Below are 23,832 nucleotides of genomic sequence, written 5' to 3' on the forward strand. Positions count from 1 at the left end.
TCACATATTATGGTCTATTACATAATATGCCAATTAACTACTGTAGTGAACGGGAACTAGGAGGTTGCCCTGCTCTACCGGGAGTCTGAGAACACTCCCAGAAATTCATGAGTCTCCCGGACATTCCAGGAGAGTAGGCAACTAGCAGGTACACTGGTCTAGGTTTTATTGTTAGAAAGTTTTTGTTTCAGTGGATTGTCATTGGTGGGTGAAATTTTTGAGAAGAGAGGGAGGATATTCACTCTCCAGTGTGACACACAGCCACTATTTTCCTTATGTGCAAAATAATAAACTAATTTGCATCCCTTGTATTGTAACATGGTTTTGCCAGGGTTAAAAGTTACTATTTTTTTTGCTTTCCTTTCCTTAATGAATCACTCCCTCTTTTCTGCAGGTAATGCATGCAGACCGCCAGCTCCAGAGCCTGGGTGACTTTTCTGCATTTTATACACACATATTGTCTTATTTTGCTTTTTGTAACGTGTATTAGTTGATAAATGAAAATATATATATACTTATTAATATCTGCACAAACATCTTTATTCACTGTGTAGTTATGTATTACTACATCATTTTTGTACCACTTATTAACTATTTTACTGTTAAGTTTTCTTTGGTTCATGTTTTATGGAGGTTTAATCAATTACATATCAACCATTATTATCATCTATAATCAACGTAACCTAGTGCTATACATAGAAACATTAATATTTTCTATATAAATTAAAGAGCTACATTTTATTTTATATTAATGTACATAAACAAAAATGTTTTAGAGGCAAATAGATCTTTCTAAAAATTGTTTTTATTTCCTTCTCTAATAAATGAAAGACTGTATGGATAATTTATATTTATTCATCTCCACTAGACTATATATGATAAACAATAACCTTTACTTTTAGCAAATGATTGAGTGAAATTATGCATGAAAATGTGCTCTAGGTTATTTGTGAGACATTTTGATAAAGCTAGTGATTTCTCATTAAGTTACAGTATTACTTATACCTAGATTGCAGATACTACATCTCAGCAGCCTGTTTCAAAGGAAAAACATTGCAGGCGACCCAGTGACCCAGCCCAAGGTAATCCACTATGGTACCAGCCTTGGGGGAAGGGGGGGGCATGCGCCCCCCTACTCCCCCCAGCCCACCCTGCTCTAGTTACATCTTATATCACCATTCACTCTTTCATGATCTGTGAATTATGGCGTATGAATTTGAGCTTAACAAGGCATTAGATTATTTTCCAGTGAAATACTTCAGGAAAAAGTGCAAAAAAAAATCCATTTCACATATATGAGTATTTGACAAGTGAAGAGTCAAAATGCCGCCTTTTTCACCACTTTTTCAAATTATTCAAAAGGTTGACGCTGGACAACTCATAGATTTCTCTGGCATTAACATAATTACCAGCACTTACCGGTGTCCCCATGGGTTGGGTACGGGTTATCGGTATTGAATATTCCGAAACAGAGGACTCCTCCAATTAAAATCCGAATCTGTAAAAAAACGATTTAAAGAGAAGCAGACTTACCTGTGCATTACGATTGGTGCATTACGATTAGCCCAGAAAGGTTCAGCTGCCAGAATGCCTGGGGATTATTGTTCCAGTGTAAGGACACACTACAACAGTGTACTTAGGTAAAATGGCGGATAAATACAGATGTCCAAAGGATGGGTCATCCTGATTAGCATTGATCAGTAGCCAAGGCTGAGTACAGTGTACTCCCTCCACCATATCAGTGCAAGGTTAATTCAATAAACAAAGTTAATTTGTCAACAAGTTGGGGTAGTTTCTCTTATTACATATCATATGTGTTACGGTCAACTTAAAGGCTTATGGTTATGGTTATGTTATCAACCGCTAAGCATTTTAACTGGTTTTACTACTAATGTGTTCTAAGGTCAAAAATGTCTGTTTCTGTAACAAAGGCCAATGTATCAGAACATGGAATATCCTTATCAATAATCATATATTTAAGATTTTTTTTATTTGATTTAAAAAATTATAGAAAATGAACTAGCTAAATAAGTCTTCAATGCGTATGGAGCGTTCTCTGCTAGCAGCTAAGACGCATTTGTGAAAAGTAGTAAACAAAGACAATGCAGTGTCTGTCAATACTATCATCAAGCATTTACACCTGCCCTATAGAAGGTACAAAAGATATGGCTGAAAACATCCAAACTTGTGTTAATGACAGGATTTGAAAATGTCACATCTGAGTGAATACACTCTTACTGTACATGGCCTATGTATGTCCACCCCCCTCAAGTCGCAAGGGGTCGTAAGTGTCAGATGTGTGCAGATATGAAGTCAGTGCATTTGCTGAAGTTTGTTTTTTGAGGGATGCACAGTGATAGCTCAACTCAAGATACACTACGCTAATGGGTTGACGACATAAATCAGACCCTCTGTGCCTAAAATAACACTGTAGAAATAAAGGTCTGTGCTCAAATTTGTTCACTAAAATTCACTTCATCAATATACAAAACTGCAAATAAATACTCTTAATGAAGAAATGTGTTTTGTTCCTCGATGACCAGGGTCTGCTTCATCTACTTGCAATGCATCAGGTTTATCTGGAATTACTTACTTTTCTGTACCTGAGCAAATTGTTGTTTTTTTTCTGGACAGCAACGGTTCTATTTTAGTAGCATGTTGAAATAAATATAGTATATTGTTATTTTTCCTACAATATACTGGAACACATTAATACACATATGTGTTTACCCTACTACTCTGATATGTAAGGATAATATACTCAAAAGGGACTTCTGTTGTGACTATTATTAAAATCATTTTATCGCTTACCAATAACACATTGTCCAATGAGATTGTTGTGGTTCCCAAGAAAAAATATATTTAATTGCAAAATATAGCAGGATTTACAGCAAGCAATTATTACGCATTAAAGATGATACAATAAAGCAGGAAAGTATAAAAACACTGAATACATTACATTTTCTAATGAGCTTCAACCAGGATAAGATAACGTCATGTTGTCTGTGTAGTCAGGCAAAGAGAGAGAGCATTACCTGGTAATGTAGCTTGATAGTATCCAGTTTCCGTATAGAAAAAACTACTGATGATATCATGGCATGTTTCCATTGATTCAGCATTCAGGACAGTCCAGTGTAATGCAGGTCATAGGTCGGTTCAAACAATGCCCTCCAAGGGTGGGGGGGGTCAATTCTCCAACAGCTGCATGTGCTTCTCAAGGGAACTGACCCAAACAGTTCTAAACAAACTTAAAGCACAATGTAATTTTGATCATCCAATCCTTTATCTTCCATAACTATTGATCACAGGAAGCGATCGCACAGCCAAAAGTAACGGATTTGAGATGCTAATGTGCAGATCAAAATGATACTAAACATGAAATATTTCCTCTATCCTGAACCTTATATACCTCTAATATATTATCACCTATGTACAAACAATCTAACACATTTTATTAATAAATAAATGTGGATTGGAACCTTAATAAATGTGTGTTATTTACAAGTGTAAGTGTGAATGTAAATGTGTGTGTTATGAATCAGTTCAATTACATCATAACACTTGGCGTATTAATCGCAATCGTACAGTAAAACAATATTAATCCATCATCATCACCATTTATTAATTTGGTACTTCATCTAATTATTTCACTTCCACACTATATAAAAGCACAAAGCTGTACACTACATATACACACACAGTCTCTCAAGTATACTATTTTGATGGGAACTGAGTAAAAGGACCAAGGACCATTCACACTCCCGTCCGCTCCCTGCGCTCGGCCAATGATCGCCGCGTCTCGTCCACTCTGATCACCTATTCCCACTCCAGAATCCAAGACTTCTCCCGCGCTGCCCCCCTTCACTGGTACGACCTCCCTCGCTCCATCCGTCTCTCACCCAATCTGTGCTCCTTCAAGCGGGCACTTAAAACTAACCTGTTCCTCAAGGCCTACCAACTATCCACTTAACCTCTCATCTCTTCTGTTTCTCTCCTGGCCCCTTTTTTCTCTCCCCTTTGATTCACTGGCTCCCTTCTGTGCCTGAGTTGTTTACCCTATCTTAGGATGTAAGCTCGTATAAGCAGGGCCCCCCTTCCTTCCTGTCTCCATACCTGTTCTTCCCCTCCCTCCGTCTCTACTGTATTTGCCTGCCTGGAGTTTCTGGAGTACTGGTACTTTGTGTTTATTGTTCTGTACTGTTTTACCCTGTATAGTCTACTGTTCGTACCATGTACGGCGCTGCGGAAACCTTGTGGCGCCTTACAAATAAACGATAATAATAATAATAATAATAATAATAATAATATGAGGACCATGCTTTGCAGTGGCCTTTAACAAAAAAACTAACATATATTTTGCTTCAATGGGCACCATCTTGACATCAAGCACTTCACAACATGGTCAAAAGCAAGATAGGTATTTGCCATACGTATGTGGAGCCGCAGGTTTTATGGGCTTTTTTAAGGGTCGCAGATGTAATGTAAATGGGTGGGGTACGGCATATTGATGCCAAGAAACACGACCAGACTTACCCTGACCTGAGGATTCCAAAGGAGATGATTCCCGACCTTGACCGATAATGACTCCTTTTCACCCTGACTTCAGCCAATGACGATGAAGCAAGAAGGCGGCTGCAGTTGATGACATCATTGAGCAAGCAAACACTATTATCACTGTTGTTAAGGGGGTAATGTAAGTATGCACCCATGTACAATGTAGAATCCTTTGCAAACTACATTGTACATGGGTGCATACTTACATACTGAATGCATATCAACTTGTTTCCCTGTTACAGGGGACTGCTCATCCTTTGACCCATCACCCTGTTGCTGGACCGATTCTAAAAAGAAATAGATATGTAAATGACTGAGGTAAAAGTCAAAACCATACATTAGGTACAAAATAACTGACTTAACTTGATCAATGTCAATCTCTTCCAAATGCTTACCTTTCAATTCAGCTAATCTTTCCCACTTTAGGATCATTAAAAGTTGGAGGGTACCTTCTGTGAGGTGGTAATACTGACAGTGCACGCAGATGTTGTGCCCAAGAAAGTCTGTCAATTGATTCAATGCTGTGTCATATAGGCAGAGGGCCTTTTAAAGAGTGACTATATACGTTCTATGCTTTATAAAAGACAGTTTTTGGGGATCTTTAGCTTCAAACTTTCAGGCAAAAAAGCATTTGCAATCTGAGCCTCTGAAAAGTGACAACACAGATGGTCTGGCCATAATATAGACATTTTGGGTGGCCACTCCACAATTCTTAATGCTTCTCTGCAAAAAAAAAAAAATCTATTGTGCTTTGCACTGCTGGTGTTAGCAGTTTTGGAACTTTTCTCCCACATTTTCCCGGGATTTCAATCTGTGTGAAGTGGTGGCAGAGCTTCTTCTCAAGCTCAGAAAGTAGTAGAGCATCATTTTCACGGAGATCCAAATAATCTTTTGAAGAGAAGTTGGGTGGATAAATTGCATTGATACACTTGCAATTTCTCATTGAGATTACAAGTGCTTCTTTTCCACATCTTCAGTGAAAGGTTAAGAGCTGAGGCATGTTTCACTTTGAGTCCCAAGAGTTTTCAAGGCAGTCAATGAGATCAGCTCGTTCTATCTTGCCTCAGAGATCTTCCTGAAGTTGCGAGCATTTTCAACCTCAGCAGTGCAGCCCTCGATCATTACTCAGCATTCCACAATGCTCGATATCTTTTGCAAGCCATGTCCGACCTTCAGTGCCAGCGAGGATGTCTTAAATGTACCAATTTCTATGCATCCATAATCTGTTTTTGGTTCAGAATATCTTTAGCAAATCAAAAATGTTAAAATAACACGGAATATATTTGTATACACCTAAATGTGAAGTGTCCTTATATACAAATTTCACTCATTTTAATCTGTCCCATCTTGTAGCAAATAAAGGGGAATCCTCCTCAGGGAATAGCTCCCTGTTAGCTGAAGCCAGAAGTTCAGGCAAACTGGTCACACTTTGTGCTACTAGCCTGGGAGAATGTGTTGTGTGCTTCGTTCACCTGCTGCATACAAAGTGGAGAACAAGCTTGTGTTTTGAAGAATTCGGTCTTCTGACCAACCTGAAAACTGGAAGAACCTTGCTCTCCCTAGAACTATAAGGTTGTTTGTGGTAAAATGATTTGTTGACCCCCCATTCAAAGCTAGGAGGTGCTCTTTTCATTCCTAACCCCAAGTTTCGTAAAGCCCCTTATGGGTTTACTGCCCTGCAAAGCTGTTTTTTCTGCAGTTGATTGAAGGTCCCTTATGGTCTGTGTTCTTTAGCTCACCCCTGAAAGGGGATCTTCAGCTAACATGGGGAGCTAAAGGCTCATAAAGTTCCTTACTTCCACTTCCTTTAAAAACAATGGATAAAACAAATGAAAATGCTGGCTAAATCAATATAGTGCTAACTTAGTGGTGCCTAAACTCAGTCCCCAAGATCTATCAACTCTTCATGTTTTCGGAATTTCTTTGATCATCATGCACAGGTGAGCAAAGGTTAGTTAATCCATTTGACCCAGTAAGCAATTATGCCACCTGTTTCTACAGGCCAAAATCTTGAAACCATGAATTGTTGTTAGCTCTTAGGGACTGGGTTTGAGCACCTCTGCACCAAGTGTTCAATGTTGAATAAAGAAATACATCAAATAAATACTGTCATAGACCTTATGGCAGGATTTTTAAAATGTTTCTTGCTGTGTTTTAAGGCCAGGGCAAAAAAATAATTGTTGCAAGAACAAAATACATGTCTGTGCTTGGAACGTGCAGTTTTGGGACTTCACAGCACCATGTCACGATATCAAATAACTGAGGCCTACTTACTGGTATTTGCGCTGCTAACAGAGAGGCGCTGAGTCTAAACGTATCGCTGGTCTTTGCCAGGGTCCCCCGCAAGGAGGTTTGGAGTTTGCTGCAGAGGCACGCAGGTCACAGGGTTGATGACATGGAAAGGACCGATAAAGCTGGGAACTAATTTCAAGGATGGTACTCTAGGTCTGAGATTCTTGACGGAAAGCCATACCTTGTCTCCAGGTTGCAGAACAGGAACAACCCTACGATGATGGTCAGCAGCACCCTTCAATTGTTGAACCAATCTTGACAACTTGTCTTTAGAGGTAGCCCAGGTATGAGACCGATCACAAACCTAATAGTTAGCAGTTGGAACCAGAGAATTAGGAGAGAAATCAAAATCAGGTACAATGGGATGAGTACTGTATATTGTAAAGAATGTAAAGGAACTTGGTACTTATGGGCGAACTCAGCCCAAGATAGTAGATTGCACCAGTCCGAGTGATTCGCAGAGGAAAAGCAACAAAGAAATAACTCCAAATCTTAATTAACATGTTCCGTTTGGCCGTTGGTCTGAGGATGATACCCAGAAGAGAACTTTAGGCCAATCCCCAACTCTTTACAGAATGCTCTCCAAAACTGTGAGACAAATTGAACACCGTGATCTGAAATAATCTCCCCTGGGCAACCATGTAGACGAAAGATCTGTCTAATAAAGATTTGGGCCAATTTAGGTGCCGAAGGGAGTACTTTTAATGGAACAAAGTGAACCATCTTTGAAAACCTGTCCACAACTACCCAGATGGTATTGAATCCATTACTGGGATGCAGATCGGTGACAAAATCCATTCAAATACTAAGCCGAGGGTGTTCAGAAACAGGAAGGGGCATCAGTAACCCAGCAGTAGAACGTCTAGCAGCTTATTCCGGGCACAGATTTCACAAGAAGCCACATATTCTAGAACATCGACACGCATAGTGGGCCACCAGAAACGCAGAGAAAGAAACACCAATATATTTTTAACTCCAGCATTTCCAGCAGTCTTGGTACCATGGCCCCAGCGAAGAGCTTTGATACGTAATGAAGGGTCCAGGTAAGAACAGCCAACTGGAGGGGTTCTAGGAGACGTCCTAGTCAAGGCAACAATACTAGAAGGCTCAAACATTGGTGAAGACACAGGAGGAGGAGACAGACTTGTCAAAGAACGGGATAGCACATCCGCTAAGAGATTCTTGGAGCCAGAGAAATAGATGAGTTTGATCAAACCTAGAGAGAAGGAAGACCACCTTTTCTGGCATGAATTGAGACAACGGGCATCTCTAAGGTAAATAAGCTTTTTGTGATTCATGAGGATAGTCACAGGACAGCGTGTACCCTCCACCAGGTGACGCCACTCTTCTAAAGCCAGCTTGATCACCAATATTTCTTTACCTCTGATCCCGTAATTGTGTTCAGTAGCAGCAAACTTCCTAGAGAAGAATCCGCAGGGACGAAGATCTCCAGAGACCGATTCTTGCAAAAGGACTCCACCGACACCGACATAAGAAGCATCTACCTCCACCTAAAAGGGTTTGTCCTGATCAGGCTGAATAAGAACTGGAGCTGAGCTCGATAGAACAGCCCAAGGTCTATGAGGAGGTAATACCTCAGAAGCAGTTTTGCAGAACACATCCTGAAAGGCAGCATAGGGGGCAGGAAGGGACAATTGAGGGGAGAGCATGTGACAGGGAAGGACTGTAGACACAGGTCTGACGGAGGATAGACAACCCTTGTGGCACTGCGGACCCAAAGACGTGACCTGGGCTAAGCCCCAATCAAATTGTGGTGCATGAACTCTCAGCCAGGGTAGACCCAAGATGACCGAGTTTACTTATTGAGGGAGAACCAGGAAATTAAACCATTCAGAAAGTTGGACCCCAACAGTCAGACAGAGAGGTACAGTAACCTGGGATATGGTACCTTTGGAGATGCGATTGCCATCCACTGCAGAAAGAAACAATGGCCGAGGGAGGGTCCAGGTAGAAATATGGAGTTGCAATGCCAGAGTGGCAGAGATGAAATTACCGGCAGAGCCGGAATCCACAAAGGCATGTGTCAAGAAAGGCCCAGTAGGAGACTCCAAGGTGATAGCCATAGAAAAGTCAGGTCTGGTGGAGGTGTAGGGAGTGATGAATTTGACTCTTAGATCGGCCTCCCTGACACCGGCTAGGAGGACGCGTTTCCCAGGCTCTTATGACATTTGGAGATTAAATGGCCAGACTCTCCACAGTACAGACAAAGATGTTGTTTAATACATCTCTCCGGTGCTTCGAAAAAACAGATGAGAGTGTCCAATTTGCATTTGTTCCTCAGGTGGTACTGGTGGATTCTGGAAGTGAGGTGTAAGATGTGGAAAAAAAAGCCTAATAGCTGCTCTTTCCTGGGTGCGTTCCCGAAACCGCAGATCCACACGATTGCAGAGTGAAATTAATGCATCGAGAGACCAACTCATCTTCAAAATGGTCTTCAAGACCCTGCTAGAAGGTTTCCACAAGCGCCTCATTATTCCAAATAACACTGCATACTGGCCCAAGTTCTGGGAACCCTGGCGCAAGTTCAATAAACTGGTTGTTGCCGAGGAGACCCACCCAGACTCGTGGAAGACTTTACAAAAGGAGTCAATAAATGAAGAAGAATTTTGCAGTAAGGGATCATCCCATTCCCATAGGGGAGAAGCCCAGGCTAAGGCTTGTCCGGAAAGTAGAGAGATTGTATACGCCACTTTAGCACGTTCAGATGGAAAAGACGCAGAATTGATCTCAAACTGTATTGAAAATTGATTTAGAAATCGGCAACAGCTCTTAGGATCCCAATCAAATTTCTCTGGTGGAAAAATCCGGTGATTGGTAGCAGATGTCATAGAAGATGTAGAGACGGACTGTGTAGATTCTGTGGTGGTGACAATAGCCCTTTGAGAAGTGGTTAAGGAGGCTTGCAAAGTATCCAGCCAAGAGACTATTCCCTGGAAACATTGAAGTAGGTGGGCCTGATCGGAGTCCTGCTTCTCCACACAGTGGGTGAGATGGAGTAACAGGCCGCAAGCAGATGGTTCACCTGTGCCTTCAGTGGACATGGACAGAGTATACTGTCACGATATCAGATAACTGGGGCCTACTTACTGGTATTTGCGCTGCTAGCAGGAAGCGCTGAGTCTAAATGTACCTCTGGTCTTCACCAGGAACTCCCACAAGGAGGTTTGGAGTTTGTTGCAGAGGCACGCAGGTTGTGGTCCTCCAAGTTAGCCACCGGTGAACTAATGGGTGAAGTAACTTAGTCAAGCAATCCGAGGTCAGGCCGTGCTGGTAGAGAGGTACAATGGGAACAGGCAGAGGCGTAGTCATACAATCCAGAGTCAATCCAGGAAAACAGTAACACCAAGAGATGATGTATGAGGAAGGTCAGAGAAGCCAAGTCAGGAATCAGGAAGTTAGTCAGGGTGCTGGGAAGCACAGAGGAACACTGGAGCAGAAGGGACATGGACCTTGATATTCTGGCGCCAGGAGGGAACCAGAATTTTCTTTAAATAGCTGCAGAAAGAACCCCATTGGTGGCAGTGGATGGTCAGCGATCAACTGACCGAAAACCAGCGTCCTGTTGCCTAGCAACGGGATGTCCGTCGGACGGATGCGGAATTGCGTCATCTGTCTCTGTCTTAATCTTATCTAAAAGATGTTGAATTCCACAGATGAATAGAGGAACTGTGTGGGAGATGTTTCTCAGCTGTGTATGGGTTGAGGTTATGAGAGAGTTTGAAATTAGTAGATAACTGGAAGAGAGGCGACTATCTATGCTTGAGGTCTGAAATATAAGTGGGAGAGGAAGATTGTACATTTTAGGCAAGAGTCAGCATTTTGAATGTTATTCTTAAGGTTATGGGAAAACAATGTAAGGATGGTAGAGAAGGAAGGCAAATCTGGAATATCAGAATGTGTCGACAAGTCTTACAGGAAAATTCATGATCGATTGCAGGCAAAAGAGTTTTGTCAAGAGAAAGTTGCAATAATGAACACAGGCTATTGTAAGAACATGGACTATTAGCTTGGTGACATTTTGGATGACGAAAAGCTAATGTGAGAGCAGAAGGATTTGGTTATTTTTGCAATGTATGGAATAAAGAACAGTGTTAAGTTTATGGTAATGAGTTTGAAAAGTGTACAGAACAATCATGCTATTGACTGTTATTGAGATATATAGGTAGAAGTTTTAAAAATGATAGAGGAAGCAGTAGGAATTATTTTTTATGTTCAGATTGCTTTGAGATAAGCATGCTCAGATGCATATAGGAATGAAGATGTAAATCTTCATGGTATCTGCATGCTAGTAATTTTGGAAACTGTAGGAGAACATTAGTTTACCAAAAGAGGTAGAATAGTTTGCCTTTGTTTGATTTTAACCAGTACAACCAAGTGCTGTTTATCAATTCAAGAAGGAAAGAAATTGGGCTAATTCTCTATTATATTAACTTTTATACATTTAATAGCTGACTGTATTTCTAAATATGGTACAGATGTGTGATCCATTAACAGTTCTTAAAATCCAACAAGGTCTCTCTGTTGCAGAGGCAGAGATAGATAAATTCTATAATAATTTATAATTCTGTAACAAATAGCAAATGTGCTAGGTTGCCTATGTGTTATTGTCATTTTGCACAATTGTAATCCTACCTTCCTGGGTTAATGAGAGTCCTCAACAAAAAACTCCTATCTGTGTGTGCATTTTTCCTTGAAACGAAATTGCAACCCATCAGAGATTTGGTGCACTCTGTTAGTGTATTTTGTAGTAGTAACAGGAAAATAAGTCATTTTATGGGGCTAGTGAAAATTTGTCTCAGTCTGATCAGAAAAGGAATTCTGCCTCAATGGATAGATGGGCTGAAACAAAAAGTGAGTTCCTCCATCCAGAGGCTATCAGTTGAAAAGTGCTATGGCCTATTTCACCCTCAGCTACCCCATCTACAGGTACTGGTGTAAATAAAAACATTGGGATCCCTGGAGTGGCAGTATTACCAACCCAGTGATACCAGTATAATGAACATGAATGTAAAGCAATAACATTTAATTATTTTTATATCTCTTGTTTCAATATTTCGATTGATGGTAATTAACAGTAATATGTAAGCATGCAGTGAACATAAGGGAGTAGTTTTGGGCCTCCTACCTGGAAGCATCAGTATATTTAAAGCAAAATAATTAAATTAGATTATTTTGAAGGGGACAACGGCAGGAAGATATATTTTCAGTCTGCCCTAAAAAACTGTTTCCCTGAACTGGTATTCTCTACAGTCTTAACAATAACCATTTCCTACTGAAATAATGATAATGACCAATAGATTTTTGTTCTTTGATCAGGTGACCATTTAACACAGATGTAGCTAGTTTCTATTCTCTCCAACTGTATCTTAGCATTTACTCTAAGGGGAAAACATGTTTGGGGTGTGACCTGTTGGTGTTCCCTACACTAATACCGCTTTCATACTGCCGCCCCAGCAATATCCCGGGTATATGAACCCGGGATATTGCCAGGACAGCAGAGGCTCTTACCTGTCAAATTCCCGGGTAGAGGGTCTACCCGGGTCTCCATGGCAACATCACAAGAGAAGCTCTGATTGGCTCCTCTTGTGATGTTTTTTTCTTCTTCAAACTTTAACATTATGTCTGGTGAGACCAGGGTTGGACCCGGAAATTACCCCACCAAAAATCCCGGGTCTAATTCCCGGGTCAGCCGACATGGGAATTAGACCTGGAGTCATTCATAGTGCAGCCTCCATCCGGGTTGCCAGGGCTCGCCCCAGCAAAATCCTGGGTTGAGGCTGCAGTATGAAAGGGGTATCAGTGGGTTTTCTCACAAAGTTAGGAAATGCACAGTTAAGAACATAGTTTAACAAACATCAAACAACATGTGAAGACATCCAGAATTAATCTTCACCTACTACAACCTGACTGTGCACCTCTTCGCTAACTGCGCTCAGTATTGCAACTAGGTAATTTTGTTTATTTTCTTTTTCTCTCTTAATTTTGTACATTTATTTTTCTTTATTCTTAAATCCCAGTGTTCATCAAATGTATTTTCTTACTCTCCTTTCATGGCATTATCTTTAGATTTATATCATCCTTCACCCTCCTTGAAACACACACCTTTATTCACATTGCCCCCTCACTACTCCACTCTCCTTTAATTAATTCTCAGAAACTATTCTCCTATTTGTTTTCAATAACTGTAATATCCTCACCCTCACCAGGACATAAAAGGTCATACAGCTTATAATCATTTATCCTATCTTTCTCTCTTTCTCTTTCACAATTAGCTCGTGATATATCACCAAATCCAGCCTCCCCCCCCCATTTCCCACATTCCCCATACATGTATATCTTCTTCAGGACACCACATCTCAAATCTTTCAATGTCTTTTAAATGTGCTCTGTGGAATGCATACTGTGTTTGCAACAAATGTAACTTGATACATGGCCTCTTCCTCTCAAATAGCCTCAATCATCTGGCAGTAACATAAGCATTGCTTACACAATCAGATATTACCTCATCTTCAGCCCTTTCACACGATGGCCTCCATTTCACCCACACCTCCAGACTTGGAAGGAAACAATAAGGTGAGGTTGGACTACTTCTTTTCCTTCCTTGCACATTCACAGTTCTATCCATTCTATATGCATGTTATTGTGATTGATCCTCCCCCTGGACCACACCAAAATATTCTCTGCCTCATTTCCTATCCTCTTACATATCCACTATCATTATGGGTGATTTCAACATCCAAACTTCTTAAGATAATTTCCTACAACTGGCCTTGTATGCTTTCTTTCCTCACACAATTTATTGGAACCACTTCAGTCAGACTTCATCATCATCATCATTTATTTATATAGAGCCAGCAAATTCCGTAGCACTTTATAATTGGGAACAAACATTGATAAGACAATACTGGGTAATACATACAGACAGAGAGGTAAGAGAACCCTGCTCGCAAGCTTACAATCTATAGGACAATGGGAGTTAGAAACACAAGGGCATGTGCTACATCATATTGCACAATGGACTAGCTAGAACGCAAAGGTAAAAGTACTGAGTGGGCTGTGTGTGTTGCATTGTTGGTCAGAGCGTTGTTGTCTTGCGTTAGCAGTGTAGAGGATGGTAATAGGGTAATTTAGGGAAATTAAGATGTGGTAGAGGAATATCAGTGAATGCTTGAAGGTTTGAAGACTAGAGGAAAGTCTTACTGTGCGAGGGAGGGAATTCCACAAAGTGGGTGCAGCCCGAAAAAAGTCCTGTAACCGAGAATGGGAGGATGTGATGAGAGTGGAAGAGAGACGTAAATCTTGTGCAGAACGGAGGTGTCGAGTTGGGAGATATTTCGAGAAATGTATGTCAGTGCAATTTTATTGATAGCCTTATATGTTAGTAGAAGAATTTTATATTGGATTCATTGAAATAAAGGCAGCCAATGTAGAGATTGACAGAGTGGCTCAGCAAAGGAATAACGGTTAGTAAGGAAAATCAATCTAGCCGCTGCATGCAAAATAGATTGTAGTGGTTCAACTCTGACTTTGGGAAGACCAGTAAGAAGGGAATTGCAATAGTCGATGCGGGAGATGATGAGTGCATGAATTAATCTTTTTGCAGTGTCTTTGTCAGATATGTGCGTATTCTGGAAATGTTCTTTAGGTGTATGTAACATGATTTAGATATAGAGTTGATGTGGGGAATAAACGACAGTTGTGAATCAAGGATTACACCTAGGCAACGAGCTTGCGGGGTGGGATTTATGGTCATGTTATCAACAGAAATAGAAATGCCAGGCAGGAAGCTACTGTATTTGGGTGGGGATATTATTAATTCAGTTTTTGAAAAATTGAGTTTGAGTTGGCGAGAAGACATCCAAGATGAAATGGCACAAAAACAGTCAGTAACGCGAGACAACACAGATGGTGAAAGATCAGGAGAGGATAGATAAATTTGTGTATCATCCGCATAGAGATGATACTGAAATCCAAAGGAGCTTATTAGTTTTCCAAGAGAATTGGTGTAGATAGAGAATAGCAGAGGACCGAGGACTGAGCCTTGTAGTACTCCAACTGATAAAGGAAGCGGAGCAGAGGTGAATCCAGAGAAATTAACACTGAAAGAGCGATTAGATAGGTAGGATGAGAACCAGGATAGGACAGTGCCTTCAAGACCTAGGGATTGTAGCGTTTGTATGAGGAGAGAGTGTTCAACAGTGTCAAATGCAGCAGAGAGATCCAGGAGAATTAGAAGAGAGTAATGGTTATTATTTTTTGCTGTGATCAGAACATTGACAACCTTGGTCAGCGCAGTCTCTGTGGAGTGTTGAGAGCGAAAACCTGACTGAAGAGGATCCAATAGGTTGTTTGCTGTAAGAAAGTGTGTGAGGCGAGTGTAGACAATTTTCTCGAGAAGCTTGGAGGGGCATGGGAGTTGGGAGATGGGGCGGTAATTTTGTTCCCAACAGTCCACAGAGACTGTATTGACTACTGATTAAAGCTGTTAATGATTTGATCACTGCTAAATCTAAAGGCCATTACTTTTTCTAGTGCTGTGGGCCCTGGGCTCTGCTCATTTCACACTGTTCAACACTTTATTCTCAAACAAATGCTACAATCCCTAGGTCTTCAGGACACTCTCCTATCCTCGCTCTCATCCAACTTATCTAATTGCTCTTTCAGTGCCTAAGTCATTAAGGAGAGCAAGGCAAAAAAGGAGTAAATTTCATTCTGAACAAATGTTACAATGCAAGGGGTTCATATTAGTTTATTATTTTGCACATTAGGTAGATACTGGCTGTTTTTCATGTAGGACACAAATACTTGATAGCTTTAGTTTTACACTGAAATTTAAAGTTAATCTAGAACATGTCCTACCCCAAATATAAATCTGTCCCCTATTTATAAATTTACCTCCACCTCCAATGCAATATGATTTTGCCAAGGTGCAAAGTTACTCTTTTTTTTGCTTCGCTCTCCTTAATTACTCAGGCCATCAGTGTTAATTTCTCTGGATCCACCTCCTATCCACTTCTTTTATCAGTTGGAAATACCAGATGCCTCAGTTCTAGGCACTCTACTCTTCACTATCCATATCACTTCTCTTGGAAACCTAATAAGCTCCTTTGGATTTCAGTAACATCTCTATGCAGATGATATACAAATGTATCTATCCTCTTCGGATCTCTCACCATCTGTGTTGGCCTGCGTTACTGATTGTCTTTCTGCCAGTTCATCTTGGATATACTCTCGCCAACTCAAACTCAATCTTCAAAAACAGAGTTAATAATAGTAAAATAAGCCAATAGACATTTCTATTTCTGTTGACAACATGACAATAAATCCTTCCCTGCAAGCTCGCTGCCTAGGTGTGATTCTTGACTCAAAACTATCCTTTGTTCCCCACATCCAATCTAAAAAAAAATCCTGTTACATACAACTAAAAACATTTAGAATATGCACATATCTCACACAAGACACTTCAACAACATTAATTTATGGCATAAAAAAATATACCTGAGACAGCACTATTTCCCAGATTAAACAGCCTAGATTTTACATATGAATGCACATGCAGATGTATGGAACTCGAGAACAAACACAGAAAACAGACATAGGGTAATATAGTCAAAATATAACTACAACATACCAAGAAGGAGAGTTCCACAAACAGGATAGACCCTTATTCTGGTGTATAGGAATAAATGAAATCCTCTTCAATAAGTGACAAACACCAACAAATCCCTTAGGAAAACTGCTTACGAAATATACTTGAAGTGTGAGCCTGTAGATTGAAAATTATGTTTTCCTTAAGGTGTGTCACTCACCGGACTGTGAGTGCCTCTTCTCCCGTTGTTAGGAATCGTGGCCGCCCGCCATCCTGATGGTCTGCGCAGGCGCAGCCTCTATGAACTCTTCAGACCTGTTGCTTTTAGTTAATTGGCTGATCGGGCAACACTCCCTATTTAAAGCTCCTGTGGTCAATACCTCGTTGCCTGTTCTTGGAGTCTCATTCCCTGTGAGTCTCTGAAGGTGTTCCTGTGTTTCCTCATGTCTTAAGTTCCAGCTGATTCCTTGCTACTGCATTACCGGTTTCCAGACCGCTTCAACTCTCCTGTGTTTCATCGGGTCTTCAGTTCCAGCTGATTCCTCGCTACGGCATTACTGGTTTCCAGACCGCTTCAACTCCCCTGTGTTTCATCGTGTCATCAGTTCCAGCTGATTCCTCGCTATGGCATTACTGGTTTCCAGACCGCTTCAACTCTCCTGTGTTTCATCGTGTCTTCAGTCCCAGCTGATTCCTTGCTACAGCATTACTGGTTTCCAGACCGCTTCAACTCTCCTGTGTTTCATCGTGTCATCAGTTCCAGCTGATTCCTCGCTACGGCATTACTGGTTTCCAGACCGCTTCAACTCTCCTGTGTTTCATCTTGTCCTCATAGTAACATAGTAACATAGTAACATAGTTGATGAGGTTGAAAAAAGACACCAGTCCATCAAGTTCAACCTATTTTGGATCTCCTGCGATCCTGCACTTATATTTGTAATTAATCCAGAGTAAGCAACCGCCAATCTGTTTCAATTTTGAAAATCCCCCCAGACTCAATATTGCAATCCAATTTTTACCCTATATCCACTATTATCCTTTATTTTAAATTAACGGTCGTATCCCTGGATACACCTTTCCGCTAAAAATTTGTCTAACCCTTTCTTAAACATATCTATTGACTCTGCCATCACAACCTTCCCTGGCAATGAATTCCATATCTTGACTGCCCTTACTGTAAAGAACCCCTTCCTTTGCTGGTTGTGAAATTTCCTCTCCTCTAACCTTAGGGGATGACCACGTGTCCTGTGTATGGTCCTTGGGGTAAAAAGTTCCCATGAAAGCTCTCTGTATTGACCCCTAATGTATTTGTACATAGTAATCATATCTCCCCTTAGACGCCTCTTTTCTAAAGTAAACATGCCTAAACTGGCTAACCTTTCCTCATAACTTAATGACTCCATACCCTTTATCAATTTTGTCGCCCTTCTCTGAACCCTTTCTAGTTCCAAATTATCTTTTTTATAAAGTGGTGCCCAGAACTGTACTGCATATTCAAGATGAGGTCTTACCAATGATTTATACAGTGGCAAAATTACACTGTCTTCCCTTGCATCTATGCCCCTTTTTATGCATGCCAATACTTTGTTTGCCCTTGCAGCTGCTGCTTGACATTGGGCACTATTGCTAAGTCTACTGTCTACGAGCACTCCCAAATCCTTTTCCATTATAGATTCTCCCAAATTAATTCCATTTAATTTATAGATTGCGTTCTTGTTTTTGATCCCTGAATGCATAACCTTACATTTATCTGTGTTAAACCTCATATTCCATTTAGCCGCCCAATCCTCCAGTTTATTTAAGTCTCTCTGTAGAGAAGCTACATCTTGCTCTGATTTTATTACCTTACAGAGTTTAGTGTCATCTGCAAAAATAGAAACTTTACTCTCTAAACCATCACCAAGGTCATTAATAAATATATTAAAAAGGAGTGGTCCCAGCACGGAACCTTGAGGAACTCCACTTAAGACCTTTGACCAATTAGAAAATGTTCCATTTATCACAACTCTCTGTTCCCTATTCTCTAACCAGTTTTCGATCCAAGTACAAATTTTGATTTCTAGACCCAGTTCCCTTATTTTGTAAACCAACCTCTTGTGTGGCACTGTATCAAAGGCCTTTGCAAAATCTAAGTAGACCACATCTACTGTCCTGCCCTGGTCTAAGTTCCCACTAACTTCCTCGTAGAAACTAATTAGATTAGTTTGACATGACCTATCCCTCACAAATCCATGTTGATTCCCACTAATAATTTTATTGCGTACCAAGTAATCCTGAATACTGTCCCTTAAAATACCTTCCAGTAGTTTCCCCACTATTGATGTCAGGCTTACAGGTCTATAATTCTCTGGTTGTGATCTCGTCCCCTTTTTAAACAACGGCACCACATCTGCTATTCGCCAATCTCTTGGTACTGAGCCTGATGAGATTGAATCTCTGAAAATTAAGAATAGCGGTCTAGCTATTTCCGAGTTTAATTCCATAAGGACCCTTGGGTGTATGCCATCTGGACCTGGAGCTTTATTTATCTTAATATTCTTCAGTCGCCTTTGGACTTCTTCCTCTGACAACCAAGTATTAATTAATGGCATGGTTTCATTTCCATTTTTATGTATTACTCCTGCCATTTGTTCCTCTCTGGTAAATACTGAAGAAAAGAACGTGTTTAATATCTCTGCTTTTTCCTTAGTATCATTTATCAATTCACCCATCTCACTTCTTAGTGGTCCTATATTATCTTTTTTAATCCTTTTGCCATTTATATACTTAAAAAACTTTTTGGGGTTTGTCTTACTTTCTTTTGCAACGTGCCTTTCATTTTCTAATTTAGCCAATCTAATTTCCTTTTTGCATGTTTTATTACATTCCTTGTACCTATGGAAGGACTCCTCTGACCCTTCAGACTTAAACAATTTAAATGCACGCTTCTTCCTTTGCATTTCTTCCCTTACCTTTTTATTTAGCCACATTGGTTTAGACTTAATTCTTTTACATTTATTTCCTATAGGAATGAACTTATACGTGTATGTTTCCAACAACATTTTAAAGACAGCCCACATTTCTTCCGTATTTTTTCCTTCAAAGGCTTTGTCCCAGTCTATGCTCTTTATAGACTCCTTTAGCATATTAAAATTTGCCTTTTTAAAGTTTAAAGTCCTAGTTGATCCCTTATACTGTTGTTTCTGGAAACTAATTTCAAATGAGACCATATTATGATCACTGTTTCCCAAGTGCTCCTTTACTTGAATATTTGATATTACGTCTACATTGTTTGTTATTACTAGGTCCAGTATAGTCCGTTCCAGCTGATTCCTCGCTACTGCATTACCGGTTTCCAGACCGCTTCAACTCTCCTGTGTTCATCGTGTCTTCAGTCCTAGCTGATTCCTGACTACTGCATTGCCGGTTGCCTGACCGCTTCAACTCTCCTGTGTTTCATCGTGTCTACTATTCCTGCTGACCTCCGCAAGAATCATCATTGCTCCTCTCGTGTGATGTTCTCTGTCTGTGTGCTTCACAGACACGGATTACCGCTACCACTCTCCTGTGGTCTCTACTCGTGTCGGCGTTCAGCCGCTCAGCTATCCCTGTGTTTCTCTCGTGACAGCCTGCTCAACTGAATCGCGGTATGCTTATCTTTTATTGACTTTACCAGCTTATTGCATATCCGCTTGGACTGTGTTCTGCTCATCTACGAGTCCTCTATCTCACGAAGTTATAGATGCTATTGACTTTGTCTCATATGTCCTGGATCTCAGTAGTGACTTTGTATCTCCAAGCAGCGCTAGTCATTTGCTATTGTATTATATATACCATTGGAATCAAGTTCCTTGTGCTCTCCGTGTTACCTTTGATGCTCCATTCATCTACCCTAGTGCCTATCCTCACCTATATATGCAGTGGTACAACTTGCTGAACGCAGACCACTGACTCCCTGTTTCCTATTGGCACCAGTTACAAGTCTCCTCACTATAAGCAGTGGTACAACTTGCTATACGCAGACCACTGACTTCCCCGTTACCTACTTGCACCTGGAACCTGTCCCATCACTACAAGCAGTGGTACAACTTGCTGTACGCAGACCACTGACTTCACTACCTCCTATCTATTCCTGGACATTCCTCTCACTATAGCAGTGGTACAACTTGCTGTACGCAGACCACTGACTTTCCTCACGTCTTCACGTCCATCAAGATCCTCGTGTTCATATTGTTTAACTCATAACCAGTTGCTGCTAGTCATAGACTTTCATCTAGCATCCTCTCACCATCTGCTGATTCTCCTGTTCCGCTAGTCACCCTGCTACCAGAAGACCACTGTGTGCATACACTACTCTCGTAAGACTACATCTGGTGATATCCTGGGCAAAGACTCCTAGTGCCCGTGACAAGGTGCCTCAAACATCCAGCTTCCCTGCCTCTTACAAGCGTTAACCACCAGGAAAAAAACACATATAGTGTAAAACCGTTTTTATTAAAAGAAAGGGACAGGCACAAAAGTACCAAATGACTCGACACAAAACAACGTTAATGTATGCTCGTACCAGACATCAGACATTAAAGCACATATCAGCAGGAGTAAGATGGAATCCCCGGGTATTTTCCGTCCGAAAGGCCGCCAGTTGGGAGTAGAGTATACACAGAACAGCACTGCTAAACCAACGCGTTTCAATCCATAAAAAGGATCTTTCTCAAGGTAGCAGATTTCAGTCCAGAAAACTGTTTAAATAGTTACCACACTTCCGGCATCCCTGCACTTTCACCTTTAAAGCAAGGCATGTGCGCTAAACCCATATTGCAGCTTATTAAGAATGAATAAAATCACATGACCCAGAACGATAATACATCACGTACAAGATACATGTTGACAAAATATTTCTAGATGAACAACAAGTTTAAAATACAAAGTCCAAAACATTACTAAACCTACAACAATATTGTATTGCCTATGTTCCATACTAAGATCAAAAAATAGCCCCAGTGCACATATGCACTCCATCCTTATTATAACTCAATTAAGAAAAGTAGGGGCATATAACCAAAAGGTAATATATATTATTATTAGAGCTTAGTTATTAAAGCTTAATAACGCTTAGTTGAAATGAACGGAATCATATGGCACAAATGAAACAAAGTAACAACTCTTATTGCATGGCCATAAAAACAAAAAATGGGTTATCAGATAATACAACAAATAGAGTTAGTAAGATAACACAGCTCAGACACTCAATGTAAAACAATAAAAATTACATATTACAGAAGAATTTTTGTTTAATAAACAGCATGTGGCCATTCCAATATAATCGAATATGAAAAAAGAAGAAAAGCATAATCAGTAACCATGAAAACTCAATACCATAAAAAAAACACAAAAAAATATCATAAGAACCATTTTAACTCAAAATCCTTATTAAGACCTGTCGGAGAAAGGGTCTTGAGTTGGTGGATCCACCGCATTTCAGTTTTAGCTAAACGCTGAAGTGTATTTTGACAACGTCAGTAATTTTCTATTTTTTCAATCCCCCAAAGTCTTTTATTTCCTTTGGGTTACAACAATGTGTTGTCTTAAAATGTTCTGAAAGAGTGTGAGATTCAAAACCTCTCCAAATGTTATATATTTGCTCTCTCATTCTCACCTTCAAAGGTCTAGTGGTCCGACCCACATATATTTTATGACAAGAACATTCAATAGCGTACACTACATTAGCCATAGGGCAAGTTTACATTAATTTATGCACTTATCATCTTCAGCATTGACTATTGCAATGCCATTCATACTGATCTTCCCCAAATAAGACTCTCACCCCTACAATTTATTTTACATGCAGTGGCTAGATTGATTTTCCTTGTAAATCATTCTTCCACCGCTGAACTGTTCCATTATAAAATATTTCTGCTAACTTCAATAAACCCTCAACAAAACTGCACCAACTTAAATCTTTTCACTTGTCTCAAGATAGCTCCAAACTCAACACCTCCATTCTTCACAAGATCTGTGTCTCTCATTCATTACCTCATCCCATTTCCAGTTACAGGACTATTTTCGGGCTGCACCCACTTTGTGCAATTCCCCTCCTGCATAACAAGACTTTCCATTAGTCTACAAACTTTCTAGCATTCTCCGAAAACCCACCTTTTCCCTCTAACTTATCAAATTCCTCAACCACTCTCTTAACATTGGCAGCATGGTTGGCTAAGTGGTTAGCACTTCTGCCTCACAGCACTGGGGTCGTGAGTTCAATTCCAGACCATGGCCTTATCTGTCTGGAGTTTGTATGTTCTCCGCCTGTTTTTGCGTGGGTTTTCTCTGGGTGCTCCGGTTTCCTCCCACACTCCAAAAACATACTAGTAGGTTTATTGGCTGCTATCAAATTGACCCTAGTCTCTGTCTGTCTGTGTGTATGTATTAGGAAATTTAGACTGTAAACTCCAATGGGGCAGAGACTGATGTGAATGAGTTCTCTGTACAGCGCTGCAGAATTAGTGGCGCTATATAAATAAATGGTGATGATGATGATGGTGATGATAGATGACAGGGTTACAGGGTTAATTGGGTAAAGAAATGTGTGGAAGGTGGTAATAGGGTACCCTAGGGAGATTAAGAGGGTTGTTGAGGAATTTTGGAAGCTAACTTGAAGAGGTGGGTGTTCAGAAAACGCTTGAAAGTTGGAACTCGAAGAAAGTCTTTTTGTTCGAGAAGGGAACTCCACAAAGTGGATGCAGCCCGAAATCTGTCCTGCCCATCCTTTATAACATTTTTATTATATTATATGTACACTATTTTTAGAAAGTATATTCTTTCACAAAATATAATGCACATGCTAAAAGACCTTAGGGCTCTGTGGTATTCCTAGAGCCTAATATTGTATTCAAGTCCCGCTGGCAACTTATTATGCATAACAGATGCTATTCTATATTCAACTTGAGTACAAATACATGTGTAAGAACATCATTAGTGAAACCACACCAATTGTGGATGAAGATGTGTATAATGTATTAGTTGTCAGAATAACTATCCTCTTCATTCTTAAATGAAGGGTATGACTCTTTATTGGAATGGTTTGTAAAAATGTAAATGAACATAGTGCCCCATAATTCAATGTAATTTAAATGTGTGCTCTCATGAGAGGTGGAAGACCAAAGGTATTTCACACCCTTCTCTGGCAATGTTATACTGATAACACTAGATAAGACTGAAAAATTAAAAAAATATTTGGCTTAAATAAACTTCAAGAATAATTTGTATGTTTCCCTTAAATATTTATAAATGTTGTTGTTTACATAGCAGAAATACACTGTTGCCATAAAAATGTTATTGTTTAAATTACATGTCAATGCTAAAAATAGAAATGTGTGCAAAGTGTAGCTTTTGTATTT

The sequence above is a fragment of the Mixophyes fleayi genome, chromosome 7, assembly GCF_038048845.1.
Source record: "Mixophyes fleayi isolate aMixFle1 chromosome 7, aMixFle1.hap1, whole genome shotgun sequence".
In the NCBI taxonomy this organism is placed as follows: domain Eukaryota; kingdom Metazoa; phylum Chordata; class Amphibia; order Anura; family Limnodynastidae; genus Mixophyes; species Mixophyes fleayi.